Here is a 16,593-nt window from a genome sequence, read left to right on the forward strand (position 1 = left end):
ATCTCCTTTAGAATGGACTGGTTGGATCTCCTTGCAGTCCAAGGGACTCTCAAGAGTCTTCTCCAACACCACAGTTCAAAAGCATCAATTCTTTAGCACTCAGCTTTCTTCACAGTCCAACTTTCACATCCATACATGACCAATGGAAAAACCATAGCCTTGACTAGATGGACCTTTGTTGGCAATGTCTCTGCTTTTGAGTATGCTATCTAGGTTGGTCATACTTTCCTTCCAATGAATAAGCGTCTTTTAATTTCATGGCCGCAATCATTATCTGCAGTGATTTTGGAGCCCAAAAAGTAAAGTCTGACACTGTTTCCATTGTTTCCCCATTGATTTGCCATGAACTGATGGGACCAGATGCCATGATCTTTGTTTTCTGAATGTTGAGCTTTAAGCCAACTTTTTCACTCTCCTCTTTCACTTTCATCAAGAGGGTTTTTAGTTCCTCTTCACTTTCTTTCATAAGGGTGGTGTCATCAGCATATCTGAGGTTATTGATATTTCTCTCAGCAATCTTGATTCCAGCTTATGCTTCTTCCAGCCAGCATTTCTCATGATGTACTCTGCATAGAAGTTAAATAAGTAGGATGACGATATACAGCCTTGATGTACTCCTTTTCCTATTTGGAACCAGTCTGTTGTGCCATGTCCAGTTCTAACTGTTGCTTCCTGACCTGCATACAAGTTTCTCAAGAGGCAGGTGAGGTGGTCTTGTATTCCCATCTCTTTCAGAATTTTCCACAGTTTACTGTGATCCACACAGTCAAAGGCTTTGGCATAGTCAATAAGCCAGAAATAGATGTTTTTCTGGAACTCTTTTGCTTTTTCCATGATCCAGCAGATGTTGGCAATTTGATCTCTGGTTCCTCTGCCTTTTCTAAAATCAGCTTGAACATCTGGAAGTTCATGGTTCACGTACTGCTGAAGCCTGGCTTGGAGAATTTTGAGCATTACTTTCCTAGCATGTGAGATGAGTGCAATTGTGCGGTAGTTTGAGCATCTTTGGCATTGCCTTTCTTTGGGATTGGAATGAAGACTGACCTTTTCCAGTCCTGTGGCCACTGCTGAGTTTTCCAGTATTGTTGGCATATTGAGTGCAGCACTTTCACAGCATCATCTTTCAGGATTTGGAATAGCTCAACTGGAATTTCGTCACCTCCACTAGCTTTGTTTGTAGTGATGCTTTCTAAGGCCCACTTGACTTCACATTCCAGGATGTCTGGCTCTAGGTGAGTGATCACACCATCGTGATTATCTGGGTCATGAAGATCTTTTTGTACAGTTCTTCTGTGTATTCTTGCCACCTCTTCTTAATATCTTCTGTTTCTGTTAGGTCCATACCATTTCTGTCTTTTATCGAGCCCATCTTTGCATGAAACATTCCCTTGGCATTTCTAATTTTCTTGAAGAGATCTCTAGTCTTCCCCATTCTGTTGTTTTCCTCTATTTCTTTGCATTGATCACTGAGGAAGGCTTTCTTATCTCTGCTTGCTATTCTTTGGAACTCTGCATTCAGATGTTTATATCTTTCCTTTTACCTTTGCTTTTTGCTTCTCTTCTCTTCACAGCTATTTGTAAGGCCTCCTCAGACAGCCATTTTGCTTTTTTTGCATTTCTTTTCCCTGGGGATGGTCTTGATCCCTGTCTCCTGTACAATGTCACGAAACTCCGTGCATAGTTCATCAGGCACTCTATCCATCAGACCTAATCTCTTAAATTTATTTCTCACTTACACTGTATAATCATAAGGAATTTGATTTAGGTCATACCTGAATGGTCTAGTGGTTTTCCCTACTTTCTTCAATTTAAGTCTGAATTTGGCAATAAGGAGTTCATGATCTGAGCTGCAGTCAGGGGTGGCGGCCGAGAGGAGCTACCCCAGGTCCAAGGAGTGGTGGTTGCGCAGGCGCAGGAGGGCTGAGAGGAGCTACTCCACGTTCAAGTTCAGGACGGGCAGTCATCAGGAGATACCCCTCGTCCAAGGTAAGGAGCAGCGGCTGCGCTTTGCTGGAGCAGCCATGAAGAGATACCCCACGTCCAAGGTAAGAGAAACCCAAGTAAGATGGTAGGTGTTGCAAGAAGCAGACACACAAACCATACTTATAGAAAACTAGTCAATCTAATCACATGGACCACAGCTTTTTCTAACTCAATGAAACTAAACCATGCCATGTGGGGCCACCCAAGATGGGCGGGTCATGGTGGAGAGGTCTGACAGAATGTGGTCCACTGGAGAAGGGAATGGCAAACCACTGCAGTATTCTTGCCTGAGAACCCCATAAACAGTATGAAAAGGCAAAATGATAGGGTACTGAAAGAGGAACTCCCCAGGTCGGTAGGTGCCCAATATGCTACTGGAGATCAGTGGAGACATAACTCCAGAAAGAATGAAGGGATGGAGCCAAAGCAAAAACAATACCCAGTTCTGGATGTCACTGGTGATAGGAGCAATGTCCGATGTTGTAAAGAGCAATATTGCATAGGAACCTGGAATGTTAGGTCCATGAATCAAGGCAAATTGGAAGTAATCAAACAGGAGATGGCAAGAGTGAACGTCAACATTCTAGCAATCAGCGAACTAAAATGAATGGGTGAATTTAACTCAGATGACCATTATATCTACTACTGCGGGCAGGAATCCCTTAGAAGAAATGGAGTAGCCATCATGGTCAACAAAAGAGTTCGAAATGCAGTACTTGATGCAATCTCAAAAACGACAGAATGATCTCTGTTCGTTTCCAAGGCAAACCATTCAATATCACAATAATCCAAGTCTATGCCCCAACCAGTAATGCTGAAGAAGCTGAAGTTGAACGGTTCTGTGAAGACCTACAAGACCTTTTAGAACTAACACCCAAAAAAAGATGTCCTTTTCATTATGGGGGACTGGAATGCAAAAGTAGGAAGTCAAGAAACACCTGGGGTAACAGGCAAATTTGGCCTTGGAATATGGAATGAAGCAGGGCAAAGGCCAATAGAGTTTTGCCAAGAGAACGCACTGGTCATAGCAAACACCCTCTTCCAACAACACAAGAGAAGACTCTATACATGGACATCACCAGATGGTCAACACTGAAATCAGATTGATTATATTCTTTGCAGCCAAATTATGTCAAAGCTGCATCCAAATGCCTAACCGAAGTTGACTGGATGGAAAACTATAATTACTAATACATTTCATTTACATAAGAATAAATGGTCCCTTAGTTCTTCTTCCCTAAAATACTAAGGATAGAGACCACTCCGACTTACCAGCTATATGGAACGTTTATGGACCTCATCATTCATGCCATCATGATGGAGTGGGCAGTATGACACATCAATCCCACACTAAAAGGCTCTCACCAGATGGCTTTGTGATTCAAATAGCCTACATGTTACCAAAGAATGTATAATTCCCTTTCCTTTCTTATCACCATAACAACAATATCTTAGGGCTTTGTCTAGTATCTAGCATCAACAGGTAAGGCAACCACCAAGCTAATGTGGTTTTACCTCATTAGAGGAAAGGTGAAAAATCCAAAATCAAATTCTAATTATGAATCTACACAGTTTTAAGATGAAAGATTAGAAGGTGACACTGTTTATTGTCTTTAATGACATAAAGAGAGACTTTATGCATATATCTCTGTAAGTTCATCTCCATCTCATTTGTGTTTTCTGCTCCACACATACTGCCCCTCCAACCTACCTATGTATCCTGCCATAGTACCCAGAATGCTAAAATGATATTTGATGTATCTCCCCACTTAGAAGCACGTTTACTATACTAAGAACCTTTTAGTTTTCTCCTAGATACAAATGTCTCTGTATTATTGCAACCTAGACTATTTGATAAGTTGGTATCACACTGGAAGTGGAAACTATTATCATTATGTCAGTTTGTATTCTATTTGAGGATGTGAGTGTGTTGCTCTAATCAAACAAAAATTTTCCACAGAGTAAAGAACTTCACTTGTGGTGTTTATTCCTCTTCTTGATCTTCAAAATCTCTTGGAACTGATAAGTATTTATTTCAACAACTGTACTGCAAGCCCAGATGTTTTAGATTGGGCTCAAGTATCATATCTAAAAGTATATTATATTATCCATAATATCGAGAACAGTGTTAAATGCACACTGGAATCTGAGGAAATAGTTACTGATTTAAAACAGGAAATTATTTTATTTTTTTAGTCTGATTGAGAGGTGGTCTGCTGCTGCTGCTAAGTCGCTTCATTCGTGTCTGACTCTGTGTGACCCCATGGACTACAGCCTACCAGGTTCCTCCATCTATGTGATTTTCCAGGCAAGAATACTGGAGTGGGTTGCCATTGCCTTCTCTGGAGAGGTGGTCTAGTATTGCCCAAACCAGAGAAAATACTTCGTGGCTTCTAAACTGGGACATTTAGGGGAAAGAATTTGAAGATAATTTCCATATCATCCTGATAAACCAACCATCCTCTTTTCACTTTGTAATTTAGAAATTCATAGCAATAGTTTGATTTCCAACACCAACCTAAATGACAGCCCCATCATTCAAATTCTGAGGGCAGATGGCTGACCTTCTTGTCAGACTGGGACGGAGAGCTCTGCATTTGTTCAATTTGTAAAGGTCTCCATTAAACAGTGGAGAAGGCAATGGCACCCCACTCCAGTACTCTTGCCTGGAAAATCCCATGGACGGAGGAGCCTGGTAGGCTGCAGTCCATGCGGTCGCTGAGGGTCGGACATGACTGAGTGACTTCACTTTCACTTTTCACTTTCATGCATTGGAGAAGGAAATGGCAACCCACTCCAGTGTTCTTGCCTGGAGAATCCCAGGGACGGGGGAGCCTGGTGGGCTGCCATCTGTGGGGTTGCACAGAGTTGGACACAACTGAAGTGACTTAGCAGCAGCAGCAGCAGCCATTAAACAGATCCTTTATTAAGGGACCTGTTACTCTAAAATAAAAACTTAAGTGCTGTCAAAATATTTTATGTTCCAATTACTGTTTTAGTTATAAAAGTATAAGCATTCAATTGAATTTTGAAAATAATCACTCTTCCATGTACACTCCCCACTTTTCTACAAATTCATTTTGAAAAGTAATCTCTCTGAAAGTCAAACCAAAATTAGAGATGTCACAGCCATAAAAAAAGCCCTCGTAACAAGTTCAGTGTCTTGATTTCTAAAACTTTTAGAAGTTGTAAGTTAAGTTAAAAATCTATTAAAGAAGTAAAAATGAAGCAATAGAAGAGAATGGACTTTTGAGTCAGACACTTCTGGATTTTGTTCATGGCCTATTTACTCATTAACTCTAAACTTTGAGGCAATTTACACTGGGCTCTGTTTTTCTCCTGGATGAAATATGAGGTAACTGGTTTTCCTTCATAGGTGGTTGTGTGAAGTGATGTAATAATATATATGCAGTGACCATACAGGACCTGATATGCAATACCTACCCAATAAATGATAGCATGCACAACTTCCGAGAGGGGAGGATGGAGTGGCAGCATGAAGGAAAGAGGGGGAGGTGTGAGGAGAAAGGATTTTTACCAAGGGCACAGCTGCCTTTCTTAAAGAAAAGGCATAGGTTACAAGCCCAGAACTGAGGAGCTCAGTACCTGATTAATATTCAGAGGGGACTTGAGTGAGTGAGTGAATGCAGGAAGAGGCAAAAAATAACTAAAAGATGAAGAAATGAAAAATAAAGAGAGGCAAAAAAGAACAGCTACTCCTCTGTATGTGTTCCACATACACATGTGGAACAATTAAAGTACAAACCACTGGGACAGTGTCACCACCATGAGTAAATGTTAGCAAATGTAGACCAGATCAATCATAATTTGAAAGACTGACCTGCATAAATGTGCTTCTAACAATGCCTAAGAACTATTTACCAAACTAAAACAACTTGTCCACATTCACATGAATGTGAGTTAAGGCAGCTGGCTGTACATTGGAGTGTCAGAACTCATGGGCCCTCACCATGGAGGCAAGTGTGCTTCAGTCATTGGTTCCCCATTCCAAACCCCAAGGAAAAGACATAAGGTCTTTGGTGCCTACACCCTGGTTTTATTTAATCTATTTTCTCCCAGTTAAAAATTGTCATTTGTGAGCCTATATGCTTTTTATTCTAACCAAATGACATAACCTTGAAGAAAACAAAAATAGATCATCCAATAGTGAACTGCAAAAAGTATACTCAAAACACAGTGGTTTAAGCAGAAACTAAGGAAAAGAGAATAACTTGCATTTCTTAGAACCCCAAGTTGTTAAGACCATACATTCTCAATTTCTGCACTGCCCTTAAGCAATGAAGTTTATATGGAAGTTGATTATGTTTTGAGGCACTGGAATTTAAATTGATTCTTATTATCTCAGAATATAGAAACACTTATGACTTAAGCAACAGCTGCAACTTGTACATGACTTCCAAATGAGCTAAATACAGACAGTTGGGGAAAATAAATTATGAATATATGTAAATATAGACAATTTAGCTTATCAGTTTTTTGATATTTGATTTTTCTAAAATTTTTTCTTTAGTTGTATCTCACATTTAATGAATCATTTCTAATTTTCTGAGGTGCTTGCCATTACATTGGTCTACTTTATGCTGTTTCACAATGGGCATGAGAAAATATTCTATTTTATTAGCATGATTTAGACCCAACATCTTGTTAAGATAATACACTCATCCACTTTATTAGGGATGAAGTCATTATTTTGACACTGTTTTAGGCTAACTCATTTTTTTTCTAGACCCACATTGAAATACATTTATAGAAAAATGACAATTCATGTATAGATACTAAGAAAACTTCAGAGTAGGTTTTGTAGACTAATTTATGGATTCTCTAAGAAGTTTCTTAACTAATATAAGTGTAAAATATGTAATCCAGACTATTCAGTTCACTATTGATCTATTCCTTGAGACCATTGTCAGAATGCTGTCTTTTAGAGTCTTTAGATTTGAGATCTTGGTTTCACTCTCAATTTATTTGTTTCCCCAAACTGCTGCAAACCAATTGAGCCCTGCCCTGGCTAGATCCTGGTGCCACAGATCTTGCCATCAGGAACTTACAGTCAAGGAAGATCGAAAAGTAAAGAAGGAAATAACATGCTTGCAACCGCAGACATCTGAATACAGAGAGGAAACAGAGAAGAGAATGCTTAGCTGGAGATATCTATCTATCTACAGGAACATGTTAGAATGGCTTTGGAAAGCCATTCGTTGTTGAGCTGAATATCAAAAGATAAATAGGTACCTCCTACTATGTAAATGAATGGGGAGAATGGAACGATGTACCAGAATGATCTGTATGACAAAAACAAAATTGGAAAATTTCAAGTAGATGTATCTGCCTTTGGGATGAAATGCCAGAAGAACATGACACAATGGAAATCTGGAAATAGGAAACAAGATAAAACCACGGATGGCCTTCTCTGATACCCTAAAAAGTCTAGAGTCTTGAAGGGGAATAAAACATCACATTACTTATTTTTCAAAAGCTCTCTCTCTCTAGTGGTAGTGGAGAATTTGGATCCAGGAGGTACTAGACTGCATGCAGAAAGACTGGCAATCAGTATTGAATAATGCAGGTGAGATAAGGTTAAGGACTTGAAATGAAGCACTAGTTGAAGGAATGCGAAAGGCAAACAGGTAAGAGAAAGCTAAAGAAAGGACATCTGGGATAAAACCCGGGTTCAGAGATTAGCAGTTTGGGTGGAGGCTTAGGACATTCACAGAAACCGAGAAAAATAAAACAGAACTATCAGTGTGAAAGATAATCTTTAGGTTTTGACTTGAATTCAGGTGTTCCTAGAATATCCAGACCTATTTGCCTATAGACAATTAGATATATGAAAGTAACACCAAATTTTCATGCATCTGAATATTTTAAATTATTTCTGTGATGATATATCCCTGGGAAGTAGAGATAGGTAACAGTTAGGAAGGTCCTTCAAGTTCATACGTAAACAATATAAAGTCAAATATAAAAGGAACCTGCTAAGAGAGAGAAAAATTACAATGTCTAGAAAGCAACTTATCTTGTCCACCAGAAAGAAAACAGAGGCCCTGGAAAGAGTGAGATTTTAGAGTCAGTTTGAGGTCCAATTGAGTCAAATCTCAGCTCAACTTTTACCAACTATATGAGTGTATGTGTGCTAAGTCAAAGAGTCATGTATGACTCTTTGCTACCCCATGGATTGTAGCCCAGCAGGCTCCTCTGTCCATGGGATTGCTATATGAGCTTGGGCAATTTATACAGCCTCAATTTATAGAGTAAGGGTGGTATAATACCAAACTTAGGTTTGTTGAAATAAATAATTCAAATCACTTGCATAAAGTACCAGCACAGAGCCTTCCCCTTTCTAAAAATACTATCTAACTTTAATCATTGTTGACAAGTTCACTATTTCAGTTCAGTAGCTTGTGTCCTTATGATGGCTGCTTGTGAGACACACACATCTTTCAAACAGTCTCTGGAATGCTCACAACCCTGGAAGGCAAAGGTTAAGATGAGTGATAAGAATAGGTAGCTGACAGATGGTTTTGATGTCACTGTTTGTATTTCTGAGCTGTTTGTAGGACTCCAATTGTTTTATTTAAAGTGGAAATGATTTGCTCCTTGACACCACTCAAAAACTTTATGAATTTGCACTATCATCTTCATTTTTCTTCCTTACACAAATGAAAGCATTATTTCAGAGGTTTATGTGGTTTTCTTAAATTTTCCTAATTAGGGATTTTATCATTCCTCCTCTGTTACATGCAAGGTGGGAACCATTTCAATCAGGACTGTACACAGAGCTAGCCCAAACATCTCTTTCTCCCCTCAAAAAAAAAAGTTTTAAAGGGGGATTATTTGTTGGGGAAAGAAAAATGAGACTCAGAAGCTCAACTTGAATAAGCCTATTATTTAAGTGCCACACTGTCCCTCTGAGACCACAAAAAGCACAGACTCTGGCTCTTAGAGCAATCCTGCTGCTCAGCCTTGGCGTGGTCTCCTCTAGTTGGATGTGTCCTTCTTGGAAAACAAATGTAGAAAACAGAAGGATCTTTATTTGCCTTCCATGCTTGCTCCTAAAGAGATGCAGAAGTGTGTAATATATAGAGCATCATACACTCTCATACACACATATTTTAATTATTTAAAATTTAGTGCTGAGTAGTAATTCATTGATGGATGTATCACAATTTGTTTTATCAATTCATTCATTGAAGGACATTAAGTCACTTCCAGTTTTTGGCTATTACAAATTAAGATGCTATGAATATTTGCATATACATGGACAGTGCTGAGTTTTTTTTTTCTTTTGAGTAAATATCTAAGAATGGAATGGCTAGATTATACAGTAAGTGCAGTTTAAATATTTAAGAAATTGTCAAATAGTTTTCCAGAGTGTTTGTACAGTTTTCATTACCACCAGCAGTGCAAGAGAGTTCTATTTCCTCCACATCCTTGCCAAAACTTACTTTGGCCATTTAATTTAATTTTTGCCAATTTTAGAGCATATTTGTACCCTATTGTGATTTTATATAACCCTAATGAGTAAAGATGTTGAGTATTTCTTTGTGTTCTTATTTACCACCAGTATATATTCTTTGGTGAAATGTATGTTTAAATCTTTTGCCCATTAATAAATAAACATATAGAATGTCAGATGGAGTTCAAAGATGCCACTTGCATGGTTTTCTGTCGATCTTTAAAGCCTTAGTTCCAGCAAATCTATGCTGTACATGATCACACCACTGGTTTACCTAGCCTCTTGAATTTCTTTATAACAAAATGATTTGCAAGTAACTGTCTAGGAGAAATTATGTGAATCAGATATTAATGTAAGACTGAAAAATGAGGATAATTTCTACTCTACACATCCCCACTTAATATAATCATGATGCAAAAGTAAACAATAAACCCAGTTTTTTATTTCTGTGGGGGATGATTTTATGGCTCTGGATTCTAGAACCCACTCCTTGGAGTTCTGAGAAACCAGTTCAGCCCTCATCACTCTAACTTGCAGGAACACTTGAGGAAACACTTCTGAAGCTTAGAGACCTTTTCTAAATGATGATCTGTCATCCACTTATAAGAAACATCACTTTTGAGGACACCATAAGAAGTTCCAGAGAAAGCATATGGACATCAGGAAATTATGTTGCCTTTTGATCATGAACAAGTCATCTGCAAGTGTCTTCTGAGACCCAAGATTGGCCCAGGACTTCATTTTCAAAGAGAATTGATGGGGCATTAAAGCCAAAAGCATCTGGGACCAACCAGACAACCCAGTCAGCTTATCTTTACATGAACTATGACAGAGACCAAATGTAACTCCAAAAAGCATCAAAGCAATTGCCTGTGGATTCTGCCAATAGAAGAAAATGTTGCCAGTGAAAAAGAGCATTCTTGCCTTAGCAGCTGGAGTTTCAAACTGCTTTTTAAAAATGAGCAAAAATAGAAGTACAAAGAACTGGTGGTCAGCAATAGTTTGGGAAGCTTAAAATGAAAATATTCAATCAACTGTGTTTGTAAGTCACACCATAAATCTTCCATTGCCTGACGGGCTATTTCTCACCCAACAGAAATGCTGCTGTGTTAGACAGCACATCCTATTCAGTTACTCAATTTTCTTCTGATATGTTTTCTTTAAGAGTCAAAGGAAGACAGTGATTAGGAAAAGGGGGTATGTGCTAGATGCTTTAGAGACATTATCTCCTTTACTTCTGCTTTTACCTCAAGAAGAAAATTCAGTGATCTGAATTTTCAGATTCAGGGAAAATTTTGAAACAGGAAAATCTTGAAACTCATGGTTGAAGAATTCAGAGCCTCTCAGAATCACAGTCTCAGAAAAGACCTTTGAGATCCCCCAATAACATTTCCAATTCAGGCAAAGTTCACCAGCCTCTTCTTGTACATGTGTAGAAATGGGTAACCCCCTGGTTATAAGGGTGTTCATACCATCCCTGCATAGCCCTTATTATTAGAAAGCTTTCCTCAGATATCTCCCACAAAACTCCAGGTACCCATTTAAACTCTGATATCTGATAAGCTCAAGGCCAAGAGAGCTATTCATTTCACATTATGCCCCTCATTTAAGTTATTAGGTGACAAGAACTATGGCTTCCCAATTATTCTTCTTGACAAACTCCCAACTTACACAATTAAGCCTGGGGTAACTCTTAATCTTTAACATCTTCATCAATTCCCTTTCCATATTTGAGGATCATTTGAGCTTCTCTGGTGGCTCAGATGGTAAAGAATCTGCCTGCAATGCAGGAGACCTGGGTGGGAATGGCAACCCATTCCAGTATTCTTGAATGGAGAATTCCATGGACAGAGGAGCCTGGTGGATTACAGTCCATAGGGTCACAAAGAATCAGACATGACTGAGCAACTAACACACACACACACAAGCATACGAGCATAAGGGCTTTCCTGCTCAGATGGTAATGAATCTGCCTGCAATTCAGGAGACCTGGGTTCGATCCCTGGGTCAGGAAGATCCCCCTTGAGAAAGGAATGGCTACCCACTCCAGTATTCTTGCCTAGAGAATTCCATGGACAGAGGACCTTGGTGGGTTACAGTCTACCTGTCCATGGGATCACAAAGAGTCAAACATGACTGCGCAACTGACACATACTTTCAGGCACAAGAGCTGGTGGCTCAGCACTAATGAATCTAACTTCAGTGTAGGAGATGTAGATTCAATCCCTGGGTTGGGAAGATCCCCTGGGGCAGAAAATGTCAACCCATTCCAGTATTCTTGCCTGGGAAATCCCATGGACAGAGGAGCTTTGCAGACTTCAATCCATGGAGTTGCAAAGAGTCAGACACGATTTAGCGACTAAATAGCAGCAGCTGTAGCAGACATAAGAGATGCTCAGATGACTGAATATAATAAAGATGGTGAAAAAGTTCAGGAGCAGTCTGCTAAGGTTAATTTTGTCCATTGTTAGGTTGACTCTGTCTAGAGGTATTATGTTGGTAAGCCTGACGTGTGCCCTAAATCCATAGAATGTATCAATTTGCTATGCAAGCTTGAAAGTGTTCCTTGGTCCTCTCTAGACTCACTCACAAGCTTCTTGTCATTCCCTCAACACTCTAAATTTGCCTAAAGTTCAACTTGTACCCAATATCACCCTAGGCACATGCTGTGCTCACTCCCAGCCCATTTTTCACCTCATTCTAACCCTGATCCAATCTTAATTTCACTCTTACCCCACATCAGAAAGGCTGTTCCAAGAACCATCGGTTCCTGCAATATCCTTAAATTTAAGCAAACAATATGTCTTTATATATCAATACATGTATACATTTGATCTTTTACTTGTAATCCAACTGGAATGGTCCAATACACAATCATAAGGCATCTGGAAGTGAATTCAGTTTTCCAGATGTAGCAGGATCAGCACAGAGAACAAAGGGAATATTACTGCCCTTGATCAAAACACAATACATTATGAATGTAACCAAAGTTTTCATTAGCTTTCTGAGCAGTGATAACATATGCATGCTGAATCTACAATCAACTGAAATGAGGAAGTCTTTTTCACAATAGCATATTAAAACACAATCTACCAGTGAGTCTGTGATAAATAATATTAGCTGATGGCAATGTAAATATTTTAGAGTAATGTTATAGACCAAAGATAAATTTACCTAAAAATAGAGCATACTTTTTTTAACCATGTTTATCATTTCAGGGTTAACCAATTCAGTCTGTTTCCTAAACACCCTTCACTTATCCAATAATCATTACTTCATTTCTGCACATAAGATTTTGATTCTTATTAAATTGCTTGAGAAGAATAGCACATTAAGTTGTCAGGCATAGCTAGGAGAGGAAGCTTTGATAGAGAATGAAAGAGAAGCGTAACAGAGAAAAATAAATATCTAGAGTAAAATGAGCAGAGGGCTATGGAACAGGAGACTGAGAGCACTAAGGAAAGCTTCACTGGACCACCAGTGCTTATGAAAGTTAATGCTTCTGATGACCAGGGTAATACCTCCATCTAACACTCCTGAGTTCCAGGGACACATATGTCAACTTCCACATTCTTTAAAGAACAACCTACTTCTCCACTGGTTAAATCTTCAGAAACATGCCTGTCTCTCTCTATTGTAGACACGTGTATTTTTGGAACACAACAAATATGAAAAATATAGGTTCATCAACTTATTATTCATTAATTACTTCATTCATTAATTTTCAAGAATCTTGTTTTATTCAGATTAGTTTTTATTAGCTTCTAATGTGGAAAAGACTTAAGGATGGAGGATTAAAGGCAAAGGAGTTTCGAGGACTAATATTCAGTGCCTTAGAGTTCTTAATCAAGGAAAAATTTTAAATTGAAGTATTCAGTGTTACTGGTTAATATATTCATACTCCTGATTTATCAAGCAACAGAAGCCTAATGTATCAGGTTGGATTGATTTTATAGTGGAGACGTTTTGCAGAAATAATCTCTCAATGGCCTAGTCTAACTTTTTTTCAATAGCCTTAGTTTGATTGTCACATTGCAAATCCCTAATAACTATCATGTAGCTCATTCTGTCAATAGATTCCTTTAGATTAATACCTGGTTCCAGGAATTAGATCTTATCATTGCAATAATAAACCCAGGAGGGTCACTGCCTCATCATTATGAGAAGAATTCAGAAAGAAAATGCCTGTCTTATACAGATAATTTTGTTTTATCAATGAGATGTGAATACGTATATATATGCACAACTTCTAACAGGGTTCATTATAATTGCAGTGGTAAAAATGGTGAGGTCAATCTGCTCCATTTCCTGTTATCTGAAACCACTGCTCAGACTGCTGTGAAGGCTCACTTCCCAATTACATGTGGATACTTAGAATTGAGCCATGTGTCTACATCAAGCATGATGTGATGTGACATGATGAGAGAGGCTGACCCCGTGATGTGACATGATGCTGAGCCCATCACTCAGAGATGCACTTAATGATACATACATGCTTTCTGCATTCCATGACCCAGTCAGCAACAGAGCAAAGTCAAATGTCACTGAGCTTTATAGGCTCTGTGATAAATAAACAAGAAAGGGGAGGAGAGTGGTGTAAGAATGAATTACTCAAAGCTTAACACATAGAAAACCACCCAGTGAAGAAGCAATCATGTAAATTAGCAGGAAAGGAAAATGACTGGTGATATAAAGTCTGCAGAATGGCTAGCATGAATGACAATAGTATGTGTCACTGCAACTCTATGCCTTCCTTCCTGCTATTCTTCAATGGCATGCTGCTGCTGCTGCTAAGTCGCTTCAGTCCTGTCCGACTCTGTGCGACCCCATAGACGGCAGCCCACCAGGCTCCCCCGTCCCTGGGATTCTCCAGGAAAGAACACTGGAGTGGGTTGCCATTTCCTTCTCCAACGCATGAAAGTGAAAGTAAAGTCGCTCAGTCGTATCTGACTCTTAGCGACCCCATGGACTGCAGCCTACCAGACTCCTCCACCCATGGGATTTTCCAGGCAAGAGAACTGGAGTGGTGTGCCATTGCCTTCTCCTCTTCAGTGGCATAGTACTTGCAAAAAGCATGCTTTTGTACAAAGAGAATATTTGTAGAAACTTGGAGTGCTATAACTGGGACTTTCCTAGTCCATGGATTCCTAAGAGATTTAAGCTGCCTTAAATAACGGATTTCAAGAGTTTTCATTTCAGATCTGCTTGCAGATTGGCTTCCATTAAGGGCCAAATCTTGATTATTATAATTTACCCTCAGTACTATACTTTGATGAAAGAAAGCCCTGAATTCATTGGTAAGTACATCTTACTGCCTTAGTGACACAGATGTCTTCTTCCAAGCCAAGAAATTTTCATGGGAATCAGAATTATAGCCCAGCTCAGCAAAGATGAGTAATGAAGAGTTCTATGTTTTGAGAGTGAATGAATTGATTCAATTTTCCCAGTATGATCTACCTCCCAAGAAATTTAGAAAGCACCAGTCAAAACAATCACAGATAGAAGAGATGATTTTTTTTCTTTTTTTTTCTGTGAAGTCCGCTCAGAAGTATGGCAAGACCAATCCACAAATGACAGTTTACTAAGAACAGTCCTTTGTTTCCCCCACTGAAATTTTTGTTCACATCACATTACTATATTGTTTATTCTTCTTGTCCTTTGAAGTTTCTAAAATGTCCCTTCTATAGTTGATTTTTCATGCTTCTTACTTCCCAATAGTTTGGGATTCTAGCAAATGAGGACAGGTATATCAGTCCCTTATTAAGCAGAATTTTTTTACCTTGAGGATTTCAGATATAATTAGTTGGCCTATTGATAGCAGTTTCCAGTCATTTAGAACAAGCTGATAAAAAAAATTCATCGGCACTTTCATTTTATGTAAATACTTACATCAATCTGTTTAGGGTGTCTTAAAGTGGCTCAGATGGTAAAGAATCTGCCTGCAGTGTGGGAGACCTGAGTTCGATCCCTGGGTTAGGAAGATCCCCTGCAGAAGGGAAAGGCTACCCATTCCAGTATTCTGGCCTGGAGAATTCCACGGGCTGTATAGTCCATGGGGTCACAAAGAGTCAGACACAACTAAGCAACTTTCACTTTCACAATTTTATAAAGTTCAGAAATCAACCAAAGGATAATATTCTAGGACCATGAATCCAAGGATCGTATTATCGTTCTCTGGTTGAAAAGTCCTACTCCAACTTCCTTGAAGGGTACCTAAGGGGCATGATAATCACAGCAGCTACCAAAGACACAGCTAATCATACTTCAAACACAGCTGAGTGATTCTGCCATGTGAAGTAATAACACTGAAATTTCTTGTTTTTACTTCTAAGGTTAAATATATTCTTGTAATAAGGAGAGGAGAATAAATAGATCCAATTGATTTCTTTATATTAATTACATGTGATTATTTCTTTTGGAAAAGTACTTTAAACTTGCTTCATTGATCAAGTGTCTCAGAAAAAAAATATACAAAGTAGCCTTTTCTGTGTGCTGCCTAAAATAATGAAATGCAAAAGCTCACAGTAGATAAACAATCAAATCTTTAAAATACTTTGAAATCAAAATACAAATGTCTCCTATCTTCCTCTTGGATCACAAATTCTAAGACAGATCATTCTTCCATAGGAATCAGAAGCCGCCTAATAAGTGCAGTTGGTAAATGTTTCCAAAATAGGAAAACAAATGAAAGATGACAACAAATGTAAAATTAGAGGCATCCTCTTGAATCATGAAAGCATTCCTTTTAGCTTAAGAATTACTGACATCCCAAACTACTGCAGTGACAATCCGTTGCAGTCTACCTTGATCATCCTCTTCACATGAATAGTATTTTCATTTTAAAAGTCATGTGTGCACAGCAAGCCGATGGAAAACTCAGTAATGTGCATGGCCTTAAAGGGAAAATGACAAGTTTCTGTTTTCTCTTCAGTGGTTCTATTGAAAATAAAGTGTGTTGAATGATTCATTGGACTTTTGATACCAGTTGGAGAGTGACTTGTGCCAAAACTGGTGAAATATGCTGCTGCTGCTAAGTTGCTTCAGTTGTGTCCAACTCTTTGTGACCCCAGAGATGGCAACCCACCAGGCTCCTCTGTCTCTGGGATTCTCCAGGCAAGAATACTGGAGTGGGT

The sequence above is a fragment of the Bos javanicus genome, chromosome 11, assembly GCF_032452875.1.
Source record: "Bos javanicus breed banteng chromosome 11, ARS-OSU_banteng_1.0, whole genome shotgun sequence".
Lineage (NCBI taxonomy): Eukaryota > Metazoa > Chordata > Mammalia > Artiodactyla > Bovidae > Bos > Bos javanicus.